Source organism: Mus caroli, chromosome 5 (assembly GCF_900094665.2).
Source record: "Mus caroli chromosome 5, CAROLI_EIJ_v1.1, whole genome shotgun sequence".
Lineage (NCBI taxonomy): Eukaryota > Metazoa > Chordata > Mammalia > Rodentia > Muridae > Mus > Mus caroli.
The window spans coordinates 34431625-34451277 of record NC_034574.1 but is presented as its reverse complement, the minus strand read 5'-3'; the positions used below and the strand labels follow the sequence as shown (position 1 = coordinate 34451277).

General features: G+C 44.4%; 1 protein-coding gene across 1 annotated transcript in view; it reads left to right on the top strand.

The window, feature by feature from the left end:
- The first annotated feature begins 228 nt into the window (after nucleotides 1-228).
- Hs3st1 (heparan sulfate-glucosamine 3-sulfotransferase 1) overlaps nucleotides 229-19653 on the top strand; it is a 32409-nt gene continuing 12984 nt past the window's right edge. The window contains exon 1 of the mRNA XM_021163912.2: nucleotides 229-444. The gene's annotated coding sequence lies outside the window, so the exon portion shown is untranslated. The remainder of the gene's footprint in view (nucleotides 445-19653) is intronic.

Genomic DNA, 19653 nt, shown 5'->3' with positions numbered 1-19653 from the left:
GACCCAAAAGCGCAGAAATCCGGTGCTTAACTGGCTTGCTGGAAGTCGGCTCTCAGGGACTCCCTGGGAGGCGGGACTCGAGGCAGTACCAGAGCCAACAAGGCAGCAGTGGGCGCTCGAGATCCTCTTCTGCCCTCCGCGCTCTCCCGGAGCTCCGGCCTCCACTGTCCCCTCCTCCGGCTCCTGCTCCTCCTCCTGCTCCTCCCATCCGTAGAACCGGCACCAAAACGCCTGCCTGTAAGGTCCTCAGTGCGCTGCAGCCCGGAGCTGCGGTCACCGCCGGGTCTCTCTCGGTGAGTGCCTGTGTCCCTTCACCGCTCGCCCGTCCCGGGGTGAGTGTGAATTCGTTCCAAAGGGCGCAGGTACTTGGCGGCGGTGCTGCCCATGGCCCGGCCGGAGAGAGGATTGAGGGCGCCGGACCGGCTGGACGGGTACGCGACTCAGGTGAGCGCGGAGCGCGAGGGGTGAGGGCTGCCTAGGCACCTTCTTCTGGTATTCCGACTTACTCAAGTGCAAAGCCCAAGGTGAGATAAGGCTAAAGCAGGTAGAACACACTCCACTGGAGGCAAGACTCGGGGTTATCTGATCCTCCTGTCTCCTGCTCCGAAACCTCACCTCTAGAATTCGCGAGATGAACTATAAGGTACCAGACTTTCTGACTATTAAAAGACTGGATTTATGTCCCTAGCTGACTCGAGAGGGTCGTCGCTGCCCGTTGCTCAGCGCCACAGCTTCTCTCTAGGACCTTGGGCAACTGCAGCTAGAGTGGAGCGCTGGCGGAGCCCGGGTACCACCTGGGGCGGAGAATTGGGCCAGGGGACAGCTAACAGGAGTCCCTCTGGAATGGGGCATCTCGGGTGCGGAAGCCTTGGTCTAGTTTGCCTTTGCATTTGGTAGCAATAATGGGGAGACTGAGCATCTCCCGGGGTACTCGAAGAAGAAGGTGACAGGCAGGACCGTAAGTATTAAGACAGCCAGTTATATACGGCTATTATTTTTTTTTTTCATGTTACTTTTTTTACTTTTTTCCCACCTCGGCTTCTATTTCGAGTACCACCGATAGAGGAGGCGGATGGGGGAGGGTGGTGGATAATGGATGTCCGTACACGAACCTGGGAAGCCTGTGTTTAGAAAGAGCACAGCTCGCTCGGAGCCTGACCTCTTCAGGTGTGCCATACACACCCGCTTTTAGAGCAGTGGACTCCGCTGTTTTTCTCTGGACCCTGCTATTCCTGGAACTGGAGAGCCAGCTCTCCGAACCTGGGGCTCAAACCAGTAGTAGGATGGAGAAGCCAGTGCTGGAGCCAGATGCCTACCAGGGATTGGAGGGCTGTGCCAGACTTAGCAATTATTTGTGGGTGCCTCCGATTCTTTATGGCACAACCTAAGCTAAGGAGGCACTTTATTTTATTTGCACACACGAGGTTCTCCTCTGGACCAGGAGTAGCACCCTTCCTTGCCAACCCCCACAACACAACGCAGAAGCCCGTGGTATTCTTGCTTTGCCTTGCGCTTTACTCCTCCTCTTCCCTCCGCGTTATCCCGGGGCTATTTTTATCCTTAACTATGCTAAGATGCTTTTGGGGGGGATCCCAAGGAGCCAACTCTGGATCCACAGTCTTGAAGCTGCTTTCCCAGAGGAGGTCTCTTGTTAGCCAGGAGCTGGGGTGAGTAGAGGAGACCGTGAATAAGGGAGAGGAGAGAGTTCGCCCTTGCTTCAGTCTGAGCTCAGTATTCTCAGGAAAGTATCACCAGCACCCAGGCTGCCCCACCTCCCAGCCATTTCCCAAGCGGGGTGGGAGCAGATCTCCAGCACAGTCCCCAGTTGCCCCAGCCCTGGGTATTTGACCAGCTGCTTTGGGGATGGGGGGACACAAGGTACTGTGGTCTCAGCATTGCTCCCAAAGCTCACTGTATTTGTTGAAATTCAATTACCAGCTTCCACCCAGGAGTTTATTCCAGAAATTCCATATTTAACTTTAGTTTTTCACAAAAGGAGATAGAGATGGCTCAACTCTGCACCCCCAACCCCCGCATTTCTGAAGTACTAATTCCTTTTGACACCAGGAATTAGTCTTGCTTCCTACTTTCCCAGCAAAAGTGAGTACAATTAGAATTAGCCCTTCTAAAATTCCAAATGAATGCTTAAGGTACAATGCATTGGACTGCCCTTCCTTATTTTCAACGTGGTTAGACTTTTACATTCACTGAATTGGGAAAATAACATTGATATGGACTGTTGTATTATGTAAGGTTACACACACACACACACACACACACACACACACACCTCCACGGCCATGTATGAGAAGGTGAACTTTTAAAAGAGCCCCTTTGGCCATCAGTTACCCATCTAAGTCTTGTTCGACAGGGATGGACAACTTCCTGACTAAGCACTCTTAAGTCTCTGCAGTTAATTAGCCAGCAGCCAGAGATGTCTTAGTGAGCAGGACTGAGCTATGATTCTGGGCTTCACATCCTCTACCAAGCTGCTGTGCATGCAATATACCATGTCTTAAGACAGAAAGTTTTAGACAGGTGATCTGGTGAGAAAGTGGTGCCTTGATCTTACAAAGGGGATTTTGGACATGTGGAGGGCCCTTGCTGCTAGTGTGTGTGTGTGTGTGTGTGTGTGTTTGTGTGTGTGTGGGGGGGCGCATAACCTTTATCTCTCCAGCAGATTATACCCTTCCTACACCTTGATAAGCAGAGTGAGCTTTTCCTTGCTCAAAGTCGTCTAGATAGCTGGGACTTGTGTTTTCATCCTCAGAAGGAGAAATTCTCAGCCTTGAAAAATCCCAGGGATTCTCGGAAGGGAAAGATTCACAGGAGCTTTTCTTGTCTTAAGTTAAAATTCAGTGGTGATTTCAAAGCAGGTGGGAGAAGGGGAGTGGCTGGGGGGGAGGGGGAGGGATGAGCTGGCTGGTATGTGCTGCTCAGCTTCGTGCTCTGCCTCTTTGAGACCCAACCTGCACTCTGGGTGGCACAGAGCTACCGACAAGACTGAGTCGTGTTCTCTCCTGCGTGGTTAGATTTGGAGGCAAAGATAGTCAAACATGGGATGCCTTAATGGGTCATAACCTATGTCTGCCATGAGTATCTAGACACTAGTTCCAGAGCCTGAGCTGAGGAGTGTAGCACTTTCTTGGCTGCTCTGTGAATTGTCTTCCAAGGTGTTACCGAAGGACAGACAGCACTTTCCATCTGAGGTTAGAAAATACGAACACTGCAGTTCTCCAGTCCCCAACTTAGCCATGGAACCATCTGCTTTCTATCTAGGCTTCCTTTCTGAAACAAGAAATCAAGAGACTGAAGGCTGTGATGAGGCCAGCCTCTGTCCCCATGACCTTAGGCCCACTGTTTCCTCTCTCTACATCTCCTAGTCTTTCCTGTAGATTAGTGACTGGAGAATGATTAAGAGGAAATGATAAAATAAGCATAAAAGACATTTTGCTGACTACAAAACACTTGTAAAATTTTGATTAATTTGCCTTTCTGGCATTTATATTTTATATCTACTTAATGTTCATGTTAATTGTAATTGGGGTGTGCCTGCATCGGAGTTCATCACAGCCACTAAACCTAAAATGAGGGCAGATTTAAATAAGTTTCATCTTATGTGCACTCTCCATGAGTTACGTCATCTCTGAGCCTCACTGTTTCTAAGAATTACAATTTCCAGGATCAGCGTTAACTTTTAGAGTTGTTTTTCTTCTTTGTCTGTTTTCAGACAGGGTCATATATCCTGGGCTGACCTCCAAGTTGCTCTGTAGCTAAAGATGACCTTGGACATCATCTGGCTCTCCTGCTCTTAATTTCAAGTGCTGGGATTATAGACATGAACTATAGCACCCAGTTATTTTGGTGCTGTGGTTCAAACCAGTGTGCTAGGCAAGTACTCTACGAATGGACCTGCATCCCTTGTCTTTTAAAGTTTTTTGCTGTAGTTTTACTTTTAAGTTCAGTGTGTACATGTGTCTTAAGTAGATAAATTTGTAGGGAAGGACAATATCACTTAATCAAAAACAGAGAAAAGTTAGAAGACAGTGACTCAGCTGGGGGAGAGTGAAGCATAACCAGTTTTGTGGGTCTCTCTTGTCTAAGTTGGTCATTTGCACAAAGTGCTTGCCTTTCTGTCTTTCATTTTTCTCTTTTTTTCAGAATTTGTCCCTAGAGCCTAGTTCAGTATCAAACACTTAATGCATTTTCCAAAACGGGTTTGGAAAAGTGAATGAATGATTGAACGGAATCTTCACAGCTATTCAAAAGAGCAGATGGTATCATTTCTATTTTAACAATTGAGAATCTGCAGATTAGGAGACGTTGTCAGTTTTCTGAAGGTACAGAGGATTCCAGATTGAAATTCAGATCTATGTGTTCTCATTACAGACTTCAGTACTGCTTTGGGGGGCCTCTCCCTCCATCACCACTCGAAGTCCCACTAAGTGTCTGGAAGGTACCCAGCAACCAAATATCATTTTTTTCTATATAGAATCTCCACTGTCTTGGTCAGAGAGATGCTCCTAGTAGGAGGTAGAGTTTCTTTTCCTAGTTTGTATCTTGTAGCCCTGAACTCAGTTAAATGAACCCACCAGGGAATTGGAATCTGGAGGGAGCAGTGTAAGGACACAGAAACTGTAGAGTGTTTATCATCAACTTGGGTCATGGATCAAGTGGCTGGCGTCAGCAGCAGCATCCAAGTCTCAGGATGTGCTCCCAGAGGAGCTATTCCTTGGGCACCATCCTGACATGATCCCTGGAGTCTGGTCCCCTTCATTCCTTCTCATTTTCCAAGCCTGGATTTTCGGCATCTCCCTGGATCCTAGAGGCATCACCGAGTCTTCAGACAGTTTCCTTTTTGTGTCTGCGTTAAGCAGCATCTTAAGCAGCTGATGCAAACAGCCTCCACAATCCATCTTCAGGACTGCCTCTGGCATGACGCCTTCTCAGCTCCCTCCACCCACAGGGAATTAAGTCCATAGCTTTTGCAGGCCGTTAGAATAATATTTACTGGGCCATAGTTTGTCAATAGTTATGTGCTACCGGGAGAGGACTAGAAAAATGAATACATTATTCTTCGAAGGAAAGGCTTAAACATAACAGAAATGGATCCCAAAGGACATCTTTCCTAATTTTTTTTTCTTTCCTTCCGCATACTGCCTGCTTTTTGGTAACATTCCAGCAGGGGGCGCAAATGGCAGTGCCTTCAGCAGCCAGACAAGAAGCAGCCTGCATAGGTCTACAGCTCAGATCCAACACTCCGTTGCTAGTGAAACCTGTGACCTAACCTTGCCAGGGTTTGTTTAGTGTTTAATATAAATGACAGGTTAGCAGTTTTATGTAAAATTTACAGACATCGGTTTCTAGCAGCCTATTCAACATATCTAAATAACACACGTGAGTGTGCAGAGCATTTTCCTATAAAGGGGCCTCGGAGCTCTCCCACAGACCTGCAGACTATTGGCTTCTGTGTGCTTGGGATAGACGGAAGCTTTGCTTGGAATGTGACACTCGCGGAAGATCTTACCTGTAAGGCCACAACAGGAATGTGGGGAAAGGGGTATGGATGCTATAGTCACTTCCTTCCTCATGATCTGCTTCAGCCAGTTCGGGATGCCACTGGTCTTTATCTCTGCAAGCAGTTTTAGAATCCCATTTACACCTTTAACTCATTTGCTGAGTTCCAACCCCGCTCTATTGACTGTTCTTCCTGCCAGTGACACAGTGGGGTATGAAACAGATGGAAGCCCTCACCACTGTGCACATCTAGTAGAAGACAAAGCAGGAGAACTAATGAAAATCCCTCCTACTTAGACTGGTATATGCTAAGGATGGAAACAAAAATCAGGGAAGTGTGAGATGAAAGGTCAGGGTTGCTGGTAAGTTGAGGGGCCTAAGGCAGTTAGCCTGGGCTCTAGTTCAGTGTGACCATGTCAAGTTTCATGATCTGACACAAAACGGTTTTCAGTGTGGGAATATGGAGTTTTGATTGGACTCTGCAATTTCAAATTAATCTCTGATATTTCTCTGTAGTTTTAATCGATGGGTAGGCATGCTGAACACAAGCCTTGTACCAGCCCTTGTATTAAGTATAGTGATGGACCACCAAACCAATCAATGATATTACAGACCAAGGTGGAAGGCATCAGTGTCACAAGGGATTGGATCACCAGATCTCTGGAGGGGCTTAGGGAAGATGTTCTTGTGGAGAATCCCTGCTCAGAACACTGGTACCCAGTGCCTTTTTAATTGAACAGTGAATGTGCATACATTTGTGCCAGAAATAGCTTGCCTGTGTACCTTCCCACTTCTTTTCCTTGCCTGGATTCCCTCCTTAGTGACAATTTCTTTGACTGATACTAACTTTTCTTAAAAATTATTATTGCATTGTCTCTTGAGGGCAAAGTATTTAGTTTTAGTTTTTTTTCTTTTTTTTTTTCAAAGTATGAAGGATGATTGTACCCTTAGAGGCCATTTTCCAAATCTACCCAGCTTTTCTTGATAGACAGTTGTCCAGGAGATGAAAAAATATTTTGAGTTCCCGATGAACTTCCAGGCAGTCAGATAAACCAGCAAGGTTGTGTGTCAAAGGTGGGAACTGTTTTTAGCTGTCCTCAGTGGGCTTATCGCAGAGATGAGCCTCGTTCGTCACAGTTCCCTTTTTTTCAAATCTTTCGGTCTTTCTTAAGACAATTGTGTGGCCCCTGAGTGTGCTTAGCTGTCGTCATCCTGCTACTTGACTGACTCACTTGCTTACTATGCTGAACTCCCCCACAAGGAGACAAGGAGATGCGCTCCATGAGAGCGAAGACCTGGAGGTGTGTGTTTGCTTCAGTTTCTAGAACACCGTGTCTGTTCCTAAGTACTACCTCAAAAGAGAAACCCTGAGAGTCTTCATCAGAGGAAATGGGGGGTGGGGAGGGCGAGGGGAAGAAATATTTAAAGAGAGAGGGAGGTATTAGAAAATAAAAGGGATAAGAATAAAGCATAGTCAGAATTGGTGTGGATCCATTTACTGAGAACCCAATAAATTATTTTGGGGTCTACAAAGTATAAATTCAGCTGAGTCCTTTGGCAGGAGCTCATTGTTGAGGCGATCTTAGCCACACAAACCCTCTGACTCAGAAAGAATGTGGTAATGATAAGGTCTGGCTTTGGCAACTGGCAATAATACCAGCTGTCTCCCCCACCCCCCGCCCCCCCCCCCCCCCCCCCCCCCCCCCTAACCTACCCGTCCACCCTCCGCAGTCCTACAAAGGTGAGAGAGCTTGGCTTCTTGGCTTTCTGTTTAAGTAAAATGAGGCCTCGAAATAAATCGCTTATTTCCATCCCCTGGGTGAAGCTGGTAGATGCTGAACCTGCAGTGAGAATCCTCTACCTGCGCTGAGCAGATAGCTTAAGATTATTCAATCCACCCAGAGGATTGAATGAGTAACCCACACTCTGTTTAAGTGTTAGACTGAAAACGGTTCACGTCTCCTTTCATCCATCCAGAACTTCCACTTCAGCATTTTACGTCTTGTCGTCGCCTTTCCCCTAGAATTCCTGCCGATTCAGGGCTTGTAAGCCCTGCAGTAGGTTGTTTTATGTAAATGTCTTCATTCTTTCATTTAGGAGAGTCAATCAAAGTCCTATATCAGCAGTTAGAATACAGTGAGAGAAAGGTGATTGCAGATGAAGCTGGAATGAAAAGGCATGCTTGCCTTGCTGTGCTCAGAAAAAATAACTGCACCAGAAACAGGGACCCGAGCAGGCTGAAAGTCTCCTAGGTAAAGCTGGTTTGCCCTTGACTCCCACCCCTTCTCCAAACAGACTCTTTCCAGCATAGGGAGGAGAGAGGGACTCCGTGTCAGGGACAGATATCTGAGATTTTATTTTTGAATTATTTTTGGCTTTGCTGGTATTACGTGTTTGTGTTGGCTTTCAATAATGGGTGACTTTTCTGGGCCTTAATTTTTCTCAACATTATTCTGCAGCTATAAAGACATACAAGTGCCTAGTGCCATGCTCAGGAAGTTGCCTTGGGTAAAGTTGATAGGTTTCGCAGATGCAAATATAAGGCTGCTAATTAAATTTCAGAAAAACGATAAGCAGCAGTTTAGGTGTATCCCAGATACTTAAAAATTCATTTACTGTGGACTGAGGATATAGGTCGGGGGGGGGGCTGAGAATATAGGTCAGTGGGAGAGTGTATCCTTAATATTTTTGAGTACTGGGGTCTGTCCATCTGTGGTGATGTTCTCCTGCTATCCTCTACTTACAAAGTCCCACGAGTTTCCTACATCTTGTGAGAAGTTACTTTTCTGAAAACTCCAAACCATGTGAAGGTTAAGGAAAGGGTTACACTGTAATCTCAAAGGTGAAATGGTTTAGCCTATGGGAATGGTCCAAGACAAAACAGAAATGTTGTTTTCCCTAGTGAGCTAAGCAAGGAGCAGCCTAGTCTAAGAGATCTTATTTGCCTGCTAAAAAGAGGGAAGCAGAACCTGATATGTATTTAGTAACTGAAACTCACAGTATCTCTTTAAGACCATGATATCATGAGTCAGGTCTTTCTCAGCCATCTGTGGGAAGAAGGAGTTTTTGACCTGTGAGGCTACCAGAGGAGTACTGGGACTGCTAAGGCAGGGCCTTATTAAATACTAATATCGCTCCAAGATCATCTCTGTAGACCTAGTATTAGAATCTCTAATTCTGTGTGTTTAACTTGCAGTACCTGGAGAAGCCAGAAAACTAAGAAGAGGCCATTGGGAGGATTATGGCATAAAGGAGAGAAGGGTCATAGAACATAGGCAATGAGAAATTAAAGACGGGGATATAGGGCAGACAAGCAAAACGGGGCTGGGGGGTAGGGGAGAAAAGGCAGTATGCAGGAAAGTTAACCAGATGTAGGGATATTAAAAAAAAACATAATGGAAACCTATTATCTTGTAACCAAATTAAAATATATCATTTTTTTTTAACAAACTGTGTGAAAGGAGATGCCCAGCATGGCTGGAGAAAGCTGCCTCTGAAGGCCATGGGTTATTAAAACAACAACTCCATGCCAAGGGCAGGATATGCCCTTATGAGTTGTTGGTCAGGGACCTCCAAAACAACATAAGCTCTTATCATTTTCTTGGTTGCCAGTCCGATAGTAAGACAATGTCGCTAAAGACACCATACCCCATGGGTGCCTAGCGAAGAGAACTCAAGCTGGAATAGAAGAAGAAGTGTCCCCTCTGCAGGCTAGCTTTCACACTCTGAGAAGGTACTTCTGGGGAAGCGTGAAGAGAAGGTGTCAACCCATGCTCTTCATGCAGCCATGAGTCCTACTCTCAAACCAGCCTGCTGGGCAAGATGTATCAGCTCATTTTGTCGGTGGCACTACTGTAAAGTAATCAACTGTTTTTTGGTTGGGTTTGAGACTTGGCCCCACAGGATCCATACCTGGGACCGCAAACCTGCTCAGAAACCCATGGCACAGGAGATAATGGGCCCTGGTGGGACATGAATATTGTTGCTTAGCTAAACTGACATTGTCAAGCTTCCTCCTAAATACTGACATTTATAAACACAGACGTCAAACCAGCAGATCCTGTCTAGTGAACAACAAACAGTGACCGCAGAGACTCGTAGCTGCATCAGGTGCTGAGAATAAGTGCTTAGCTCTCAAACACAATTCATATCCACCCCTCAGAGGCAATGGGAACATCATGGAAGAAAGGGAGGAAAGAATCTAAAAGCCATACCATAGGAGATGGGGCTGTGAAATGTTCTCTCCTAACAAGATACAGCCATTGCAGTGATTCCCTAATCATAGATGAAGACAGGAGCGCTGGGTCTACACAAGTTAAGCATGGCTAGGGGAGGGTCTCAGAGGGCCCTGTCCTTCACTGCTGAGATATTTGATGCTGATAGATTTAGGCAGAGGAGAAAACCATTGTCTGTAGTTACACTCCCACTGGTGACCCCGCCAGGCTCCAATGCATGGTTCCAATCTAGTGACCACAGTGATGGCTCTGGTTAAACCACATAAGTCACCACATCAACCCCATATTCATGAGCCTGGGAAAGGCACTGATGGGAATGGTGGATGGTGTTCTATAGAGATGGAGAGGAGATAAGGGGCAGTGAGCAATTCTAGGACTTTATATACATGCATGGAATGGTCAAATAACAAAATTAGTAATGAAAAAAAAAGGTTAACTGTTCACAGGGCTCCACTGGGACCAGAGTGGAGTAAATGATTTGCAAGCTCCCCCTGTATAACTGCTCTTCCATTAGATAACTGTCAGTCCCGTAGAGGGCCTTTCACATGCACCTTACCTGGTTGGCTGGACTGGGACTAGGAACATCAGTGGAGATCTTAGTTAGAACCTGCTGTGAGGATGGATAAGAGATGTTCGATCTGGCAGCCACTAGATAGGGCATCACATTAGCAAGGAGTTTTGTTGAATGTTTAGTTTCCAAGGCAGTTTTTAATAGTTTCCTCAATGGTAAGATAATTGCTTAAGATAAAATAATCTATTTCTGTTGCTACAGTATTAGTTCCTTGTGCAACATGAGCAGCATCCTAGTAATGTGTTCCTATAGACTATTATCTGGAAAAATATGAGCAGAATTACTTTTAGTTATCCAGCCAGTGAGATCTTGTTGAAGTTTACTATGAATGAACCATACTATAGAAGGTAAGTTGTTTCTCACAGTTAAACTTCAGTCTTCACATCTGGGAAATGGACATGCTTAAATTTATAACATATGGTTGTTTAATGCTCCGTTAAACAAATAAACTATGCCAATAGGTAGATAGTGCCTGACAGATACTGCCACATGAAGCTGACAACAGAAAATGGCAATTGCCCTGAATAGGGAATTGAATAATAATGTATCTCGGGGGCCAAGAACTAAAGCCCCCGTATTATATTAATAGGGGAATGTGTCAGTCATTAGTTTTGGCAACGTTAATTTATCTTATCCATGAGAAACCCCACTGAAGAAATTCTATAGGACAAGGACAGACTACCAAAAGTGCATGTTGTAGGAGACAAGAATGAAGACAGGAAGGGGCAGAGGGAGTAGGGAGAAGAGAGAGGACAACACAACAGGAAAACCAATAGGAGCAGATAAATGGAAGTCAAGGACAGGGACTCCAGTAGCATGTGACAGGACCCTCCACAGCAAATCCCTGCTTATAGCCTCGTGCAGGCACTTAGAACAATGAACCTGCATCCTGTGTTCCACTGCTCAGCAACCCAAAGTAAGGCTCTTGATATGGAAGGAAAGCGATAAAAATCAATTGTCAAACTAGAGAGAAGCTGGGAGAGCCTGGCCCAGTGTAAAATTGCAGATGAAAGACAAGGGCACCAAGTGCCACCTTGTGGAGGGACCAGCCACTGTGTCCTTGCTGGTCTTCTGGTGAGATGCATCTCCTCTTCAGTTGTGCTTTGGACTTCCATTGTTTTCACACCCTCTCTTGGGGAACCCTTTTAGAGTGGCATCCTGTATGCTCTGTCCTTCCTGGAAACAGGTATTCAGGGAGAATTCTCTCCCTCTGCCATTCTGAGCTCCTTGTGTGGAGGATCTCTTTAAGGGGATGCTACATTCATCCTTTCTGCATCCTCCATGGGTGTAAGACCACACATAGGGCTAGAGCACTGTTCTGAGAGTAGTTTGGAGTTTTCTGAGATGGCAAACACAAGAAAATAACCCCGAACAGGAAAGAGGTGTTTTTCCATCTTATTTCACATTTATTTGGGAAGTGATTTTGATTTTTAAAACCTTCATTGTCTTATCTGTAAAATATGTTTTACTAATTGATGGACAATCTTATTTGTAATATATAGAGAACAGTCATTAGGCAACCTGGCACATCATCGGTATCTCTTGTTGGAAAAGCAGATTTTAATTGAAAACCAAGAATACCATCTTGAGTATAGTTCACTGACCCTTTTATGTGTTGGTGCCCCACACTAGTGTAATGAAAGCTCCCAGTGTCCCTCAAACATGTGATGTCAGTACTTTGCTCTAAAGGAGGGGGACATTGACCTGGGGCCTCTCTATTCTTTAAGCAGGAAGAGAATTCTCAAAACCCTTTAGATTTCCCCAATAGTTCCTAGCCATCAAAAATTAGCCCATAGGTAAATAGGTGTGTGTGTGTGTGTGTATAAAAATATAATAGGAAACTGAGGCACAGAGGCATTTGAAACAATGAAAGTAGAAAATTATTTGTCAATGGAAAGCTCAAATCGATCTCTCTTTGAGCAACTATTATAGCGGTGTTTGTACAGGGCAGGCGGTGATTGATCAGGCTGAACTTCATAACTTCTTTTTTATTGCTATCTTCAGCTAAAATACAGATCTTTTATCTGTCTGCTTTCCTCTCTTCCCCTCAGCAGGCTCTATAACATTTGCAACCATTTGCAGTCTTCAATATTTCCCCTTGTTAGTCTTTCCTGATGTCCTGGGCAATCTTTACAAAACTCAGAGATAAACAAACTCCCCTGTCCCCTGGTGCAATGGGAAATCTCAGAAACTGCAGTCTTATATGTTTAGACATAGTTGTGATCTCATACCAGGACATATGCAAGGTACAGATGCCACCTTGGGAACGTAAACCACTTCTCTCTTCCTTGGCTATTCACTCATAATTTCAACTTATACAATTCTCTTTGTGCATTTATTTAATATTAAATCTATTTCAGGAGATGGAGTTATAGAGTATGGGGAATTTGCCAAAAGATGCCCCTATAGCCCAGCAGACTATTGTTGGTACATAATAACTGTTGAATGAAAACACCAGAGAACCTGCTACCCGCCTTTTCAGTCTTCATGATTAAGTGCAATGATGCATTTAATGGTGATTTTAATGACAGTCCATTTAATTAGTTGGAGCATTTAATGCATATAGTAGGTGTGTAAATGTTCTCTCTTCTTGTTCTGTTTTGCCTTTAAAAAGTGAAAGTATTAATGAGCTTCCAAGTTGGGCAGCTGGTGTGTCCACAGAAATGCCTCCCCACTTCATTCTCCGTAGTCTAATAAAGGGAGTCCTGTGATTTTTCCCACATGGATCAGGGGCATGACTATCCCCACATCTAGGGCACACTGCCTCTTGTTCTAGAGCCTCTTTGCCTTTTGTCTTCAACATCACTCTGGGTCATCCTTACGTTCTTTCTGGGTACATCCTTATCCCATGGCAAATCATGTCCTGGGTGGAGACCAGCACAGATCTCTTTTCCAGGTACATAATGGTCCTATGCTTTGGTTCTTAGGGAGGGAGGACCTGTGAATTTAGGAGCCATCTCCTGTTTGCTACATTGGGGTGTGTTTGGTTTCCCTTCAGGCTGCGACCTGATCTGCTTAAAACAGTGGCTGCTGCTCTCTTACAGGATCCCTGAGAGACTTGAGTGTGCAGGGCCCTGTCGTCAGCCTCCATGAAGCAAGCAACTCAAGTCGGAGATCGTGAGAAGTAGGCTGTCACCTCACGCTTAAGTGACTTGAATAAGCAACACACATCTCCTGGACTGGGAAAGCGCTAGCCTTCCAGAGGATGTGGTTATAACCACTGTTGACTTGGCTATGTCCCTGAGGACTTGGGCCCCAGACAACAGGACAACTAATTCTGCATGTTGCTTGGTGCCTTGCCCTAAGTCCTGGTGCAACCGTGCAATAGAGAATGAAATGTTGTAGATGGATTTGCTGAGCGAGGTTCAAGGGACGGATGTGGTCCTTGTAGTTGGGAAGTGAAAGTACTATTATTATGAATTCAAAGTTCACTTATTATAAATAGAAACATCAGCTTTGAGGGCAAGCTCATGTGTGAGTTCAGATGCACAGCTGCCCCTTGTTGTCTAAGGAAGTTAACTCAGCCTGTGTAGGTAGCCCTTCTGTAGTCAAGGTCCTTGCTCCCCATTCTCTGTCTTTGCTGGGAATCCCTCACCAGAACCTTACTGTGAGAGAGCTCTCCTGGGGTTCAAGTCTCTTGCTTCTAGGACAACATTATTTTTGAGTCTTGCAATCTGAGCCCGCTCACACTGATCCCCATTCTCAGTCTCAGCTTTGTCACCTACATCCCAAATGAAGCTATGGAAGAACCTTGGGTTGACAACAGGCCACGTGGTAGGAATCTGGTAGCAGGGCTTACTAGGGTTGGGCCTAACTGGCTTAGACAGGCCAGTGCATGAGGTTTTTGTTACCTGATCTCTTTCCTTACCTGGGTAGATTTTAAGGTCCATTATAAAGACCAGGCTAGGAAACTTTGTGTCTTGTAGTCTGCCTTTTTTCTTCTTTCTGTTATTGTTTCCTCTGTAAGGAAAAATATGCAACATTTTTGTATTGAGGGAGGAACCTTTTACCTCAAGTGTGTTTGGACTGTTGCAATTTCCTATCATTCTTAGGACAGTTATTTAAGGGGACAAATATAGTTCTTTCAAAATCCAGATTATTATTATCATTTTTGTCCAGGTTACAGCAGAGTATATGCCATCAAGTTCCTGTATATGGAAAGTCTTTGCATCAGGAAAGTCAGGGTGGATTTTATAACAGTGCACTGAATTCTTATGTTCTCTCAAGTAGAGCCACAGAGTGGCCTTTCTCCCTCTCTAAATGGAAAACTGACACCCTGAAGGAAAAGTATGGCCTCCAAGGAGACAGACCTGAGGCAGGATTTATTTTCTTTACCTGTTTCTCTACCCCTGTGCTGGGGCATGGACCTCAGTCAAAAGTGCTGACCTCTGTTCTAGTTGTCCGAGGCCACCAAATCATCTTCAGTGTCTTCTGCAAGAAGCACACTGCAAACTTCTTTCAGTTGATCGTGTCATATCAGTTCCAGTCCTTTGCCTCTCGTTGTGGAAGTGACTGTTTCTCTGTCCATAGTTTCCTTGCACAGTGGGCCCTTGGGGAAGAGACATTCTCATCTTACTTCATTCTTGTAATGACTAAACATCCTTTTATAGGCTGTTCTTTAGCCTATTTCATCTACTCCATACCAGATCTTTAGTTCCATTAATATTCATTGAATAAGTATCAACTGTAATCTGAAAACAGTAGATTTCCCTATTAATTGTGATTTCTCTATTAAAAACAGTTCCCTTCCTCCCCCGCTCTTTAAGAATACCTTAGCAACTTGCAAATTTGATATGTGTTGCTGCATTTAACATGTGTGTGTTAGACTGATGGTGAGTGATAAGGGTTTATGGCTAACCCCTTGTCCTGTTTGGAATCTGAGGTAACTACTATGCCACAAGAAAACGTGTCTTAATTTTCTGAATGTTTCTCTTTTAAGATGTCCTAATTAATTCCCTGTTCAAGTGAGAGCTACAATATTCCCAAATCTTGAGCAAGGTCACAAAGAACTCAGAGCACAAAGCTGAACTGGGCCCCGCTTCTTACAGTAGCTTGACATGGATCCATTTCTGTGCACAGATCCTTTCAAGCAAGGGAGTCTTTGTAGGGACCTGTTGTATGTGCCTGGGATTATCTAGGTTAGTTACTTAGACCACCTGAATAGAGCCTTTATCTGCTATAATGGAAGACAGAAGTCAGAGAGTAACAATGGCTGACATTTCGTGAGGTTTTTCTCTATGCCAGTTCGCCTCTTTAGCCCTTTCTACACTAACACTTCCTTTGGTTTCCAGACAATCCTACAAAGTCTGTGCTGTTGCAATCTTCACATCTCAGATAAGACAACGAGGCACACAGATAACAGGATTTGATCTGGGCTACACAAGAGAAGGTCTGTGGAGCTAGGGTTCAAAGCCAAACTCTTAACTCCTCAAACCTTCGGATTGTGAGTGCCGGGATTCATTTGACTGCTGCTAGGAAGTTTCCTGTTGATGCCAAGAGAATTCAAATGCTTTATCTAAGTGAAAACAAATCATATTCTAAAGGTACAAAGCACAAGTCAATCATTTTGTATTCACATTCGGAAAGAAGGCAAGATGAGGATCCTAATGATCTTTCTTGACAGGTGCCATCAGATTTGATCTGAAGATAGTGAAGTTATAGTAAGAAAAAATAAAAGACCTCCACCAGAGTCACGTCAAGGGCAGCATATCTGGATAGATGACACAGCTTTTAGATGAGCAATGTAACGAAACAGGTGTCCCTTATTTGTCGTAGAATCATTATGGATAAATTGAAGTTCAAGTCAGAGAAGATTGAGGCACTAATTCATTTTGTGGCACAGGCTGATAATCATAACAAAGGCACATTGACCTTAAATAGCATTTAAATGTTGTTTTGGTTTGTTTGGTTTTTGTTTTTAAGTATAATTCCCCATGGTTTCTGTGTGTTTATGGATATGTGTATGTGGCAGCAGAGGGCAAAGAATGTTGTTCCATTAAGCATCATAGATATATTCCAAAAAAGATGTGGTCACTCTGATATCGGTGCCTGCTGTGGTGCCAGGCCTTACAATAATTATTTTCACTCCAGCTTTGTTCCTCAGTTTCTCATGGGTGTGGATGTGCCTTAAAATCTCTCTCTCTCTCTCTCTCTCTCTCTCTCTCTCTTTCCTTCTCCCTCTCTCTTTGTGTCTGTCTGTCTGTCTGTGTCTCTTTCTTTCTCTATGTGTACATCTATATCTATGGTATGTATACATATGATGTCTTTATGTGAATCTATGACTATGCTATGTATGGATATGACATCTCTTTGTGTGTACATATATGACTATGCTATATGATTCTGTGTGTATACTATATGATGCTGTATGTATATGATTCTGTGTGTGTGTGTGTGTGTGTGTGCATAGATATGAATGTTGAGGTCAGGGTGCCACTCAAGGTGCACAAGCTCCCCTTCCACCTTGTTTGAGAAAGGATAACTCTTTTGGGGGGGGTTGTTGTTTTACGTATCTTGTCAGCTGGCCTCTGCTTCTGGGAAGTCTCCTATCTCTTCTTCCTATCTCACTGTTGGAACACTAGTATGTAGTCCACTCAGATCCACTTGCATGCCAAGTGTATCATGCACAGAACAATGTCTCCAGCCTGTGGTCGGGTTGTGTATTTGGTGTAGTTCTTTCTCTGGTTTATTCACGGCAGTACAGATAAATTGTGCATAGGACTTTTCAGTCTTACTAAGGCGAGGAAGCAAAGTGCATTCAGCAAAAATTGGACTTTAATTTTAAATTTGGAGTAGCACCTGATCCAACAATGCTTGGCATCGTTTTCTCTTGGGGTGATGCCCTTGCTGCACCTCCAAGTCAGGTGAGGTCACCAGGGAAACTACCAACACACTGGTGCACCTAGCCGCTCAGCGGGGATGTTCCATAGGCTGTACATGTTAAATGTGTTTTCGATTTACAGAGCTATGTCAGGACAACTCCACTGTCAGTGATGAAACATGTCCATGAAAAGCTGCTTTCACGTTATTGTATGTTTTTGAGACAGGATCTCACTACGCAGCTCAGTCCTTCTGCCTTGGCTTCCTAAGCGTTAGGATTTAGGATGCATCGCCATGCCTGGCCAAAATACTTGTTTTTATATGCCTGTGATAAATCAAGCACCCATATATACTAAATCTATGAGTAGAAATTTCCAAGAATTTTCAGTAGCTTTCCCCAAGTAGGAATCTATTTGATGAAGTGGCCTTGCAGGAATTCAAACTCAGAACACTGCTGACACTGACCACTGGGGAAACCGTGGAGCACCCAAGCTCCTGAAAGTTCATCTCTGCCAACTCTCACTAACAGCATGTGATCCACACACAGCTACCCCTGTTTTCTGCTACAGACAACCTAGAATGAATGTCCTGTTGAGGGTTCCACAGAGCAAGCCCTATGTCTCCCCCATGATTGTGGCCAGGCATCACCTGACCTGTGGTCTCCCCCTAGGCACACCCTGCTTCTTCCCAATTCTCTCCCATTGGAGCCTCTTAGTTGCTGGCTCTCTTCATGTTCACTCAGAAATTCTGTTATTAGCTCCTTTATGGGTGTCTTCTACTTGAGTGGGAACTCTTTAAAGACAATGTGTGGATTGTTCACATGTCTCTAGAATTCTATCCAGTCCAGAAACCTTACAGAAGCCACTGTGTAAGTGCTCACCTATAGGCAAAGTGCACATCTTAGGTATCTGAGCTTACAGGTTTGATTTACTCTCCATCTCATTTTTTTCTTACCTTGTTCTTTTTTTTTCTTTTTTTTTTAATTTTTAATATTTTTATTACATATTTTCCTCAATTACATTTCCAATGCTATCCCAAAAGTCCCCCATAGCGCCCCCTACTTCCCTACCCACCCATTCCCATTCTTTTGGCCCTGGCATTCCCTATATTGGGGCATATAAAGTTTGCAAGTCCAATGGGCCTCTCTTTCCATTGATGGCCAACTAGGCCATCTTTCGATACATATGCAGCTAGAGACAAGAGCTCCGGGGTTCTGGTTAGTACATCATGTTGTTCCAACAATAGGGTTGCAGATCCCTTTAGCTCCTTGGGTACTTTCTCTAGCTTCTCCATTGGGAGCCCTGTGATACATCCAATAGCTGACTGTGAACATCCACTCCTGTGTTTGCTAGGCTACCTTGTTCTTATCTGGCAACGAATAACCATGTACTAATTAATAAAACCCAATATCTGCCACTTAAATATTCATAGTAAGATCTGGAAAACCTTGAGTATTAGATCATTCCAGTCCCTGGACTTGGAGGACATCTGCCTGAGTTGACAGCAACTACCTCTTTAGACGGACTATGTGCACAGCTTGCTTGCTACAGCCCCTAACAGTCAACTGACTTGTGTGATGTCATCTGCCTGGATCCAGCAGACAGTCCTGTGCTTATGCAGTGGAAGTGCTTCCAGCAAAGAGCTTAGTTCTGCTGCTTCCCTGAGGGCTATGTGCTGTTGATGCTGCTCTAGCAGATGCTAGAGACAGGTGCTAACTCATTGCTCACTATCCTGGAGGTTGAGATGTCAAGATTAAGTGTTGAGGACTCAGTACTTTATATGGTTTGGTTCCTGGTCTGTGGACAGCTTCCTTCTTCCTTGTCTTCACACATGTTGGACACATAAAGAACTCTTCATTGCCTTTCCTTTAGAAGGATGCCTGTCCTTTCAGATTAGGACCCTGACTGCATGACCTCACCTAAACCAAATTGCTTCTCAAAGATGCTGACCTTCAACTACAATCATATAGGATATCAAAGTATAAATACTGTCGAGACATTCCTTTAAGGCTGGCCTAAGAAATAAAACAAATCCTTTCCTGAGCTTTGTCTAAGTAGACAAAGAATTTGCTTTGCATTACACATATTTCCTTGCACATGTAAACTGTTCTATTCTCCCTTGCCCAACACAGATCCAAAGGGATTTGTGTTAATAGGCATCTGTGTTCATAGGGGTTTGGGTCCGTAGGCATTGGTTTAAGGCATCATGCTACCCTACTCTGCGTAGCATCTTGGTGCACAACTTTGGAGCTCTCTCTCTTTGTCTGTCTCAGTTTCTCTTTCCATGAGTAGGTACCATGACAGGTAAAGATGTTGGTACATGGATTTTGTGGCTATCATACCACGTGTATCTTGGTATTTCTGGGAAAATATACAGAACCCATGAGTGTTGGCCACATGCAGCTTGAGGGCTGACCCTCTGCCCTACCCACGAACTTTCCTGCAGCTAAGAAAGTGCCTGAAAGAACCCTGATATAGCTGTCTCTTGTGAGACTAGGCCGGGGCCTAGCAA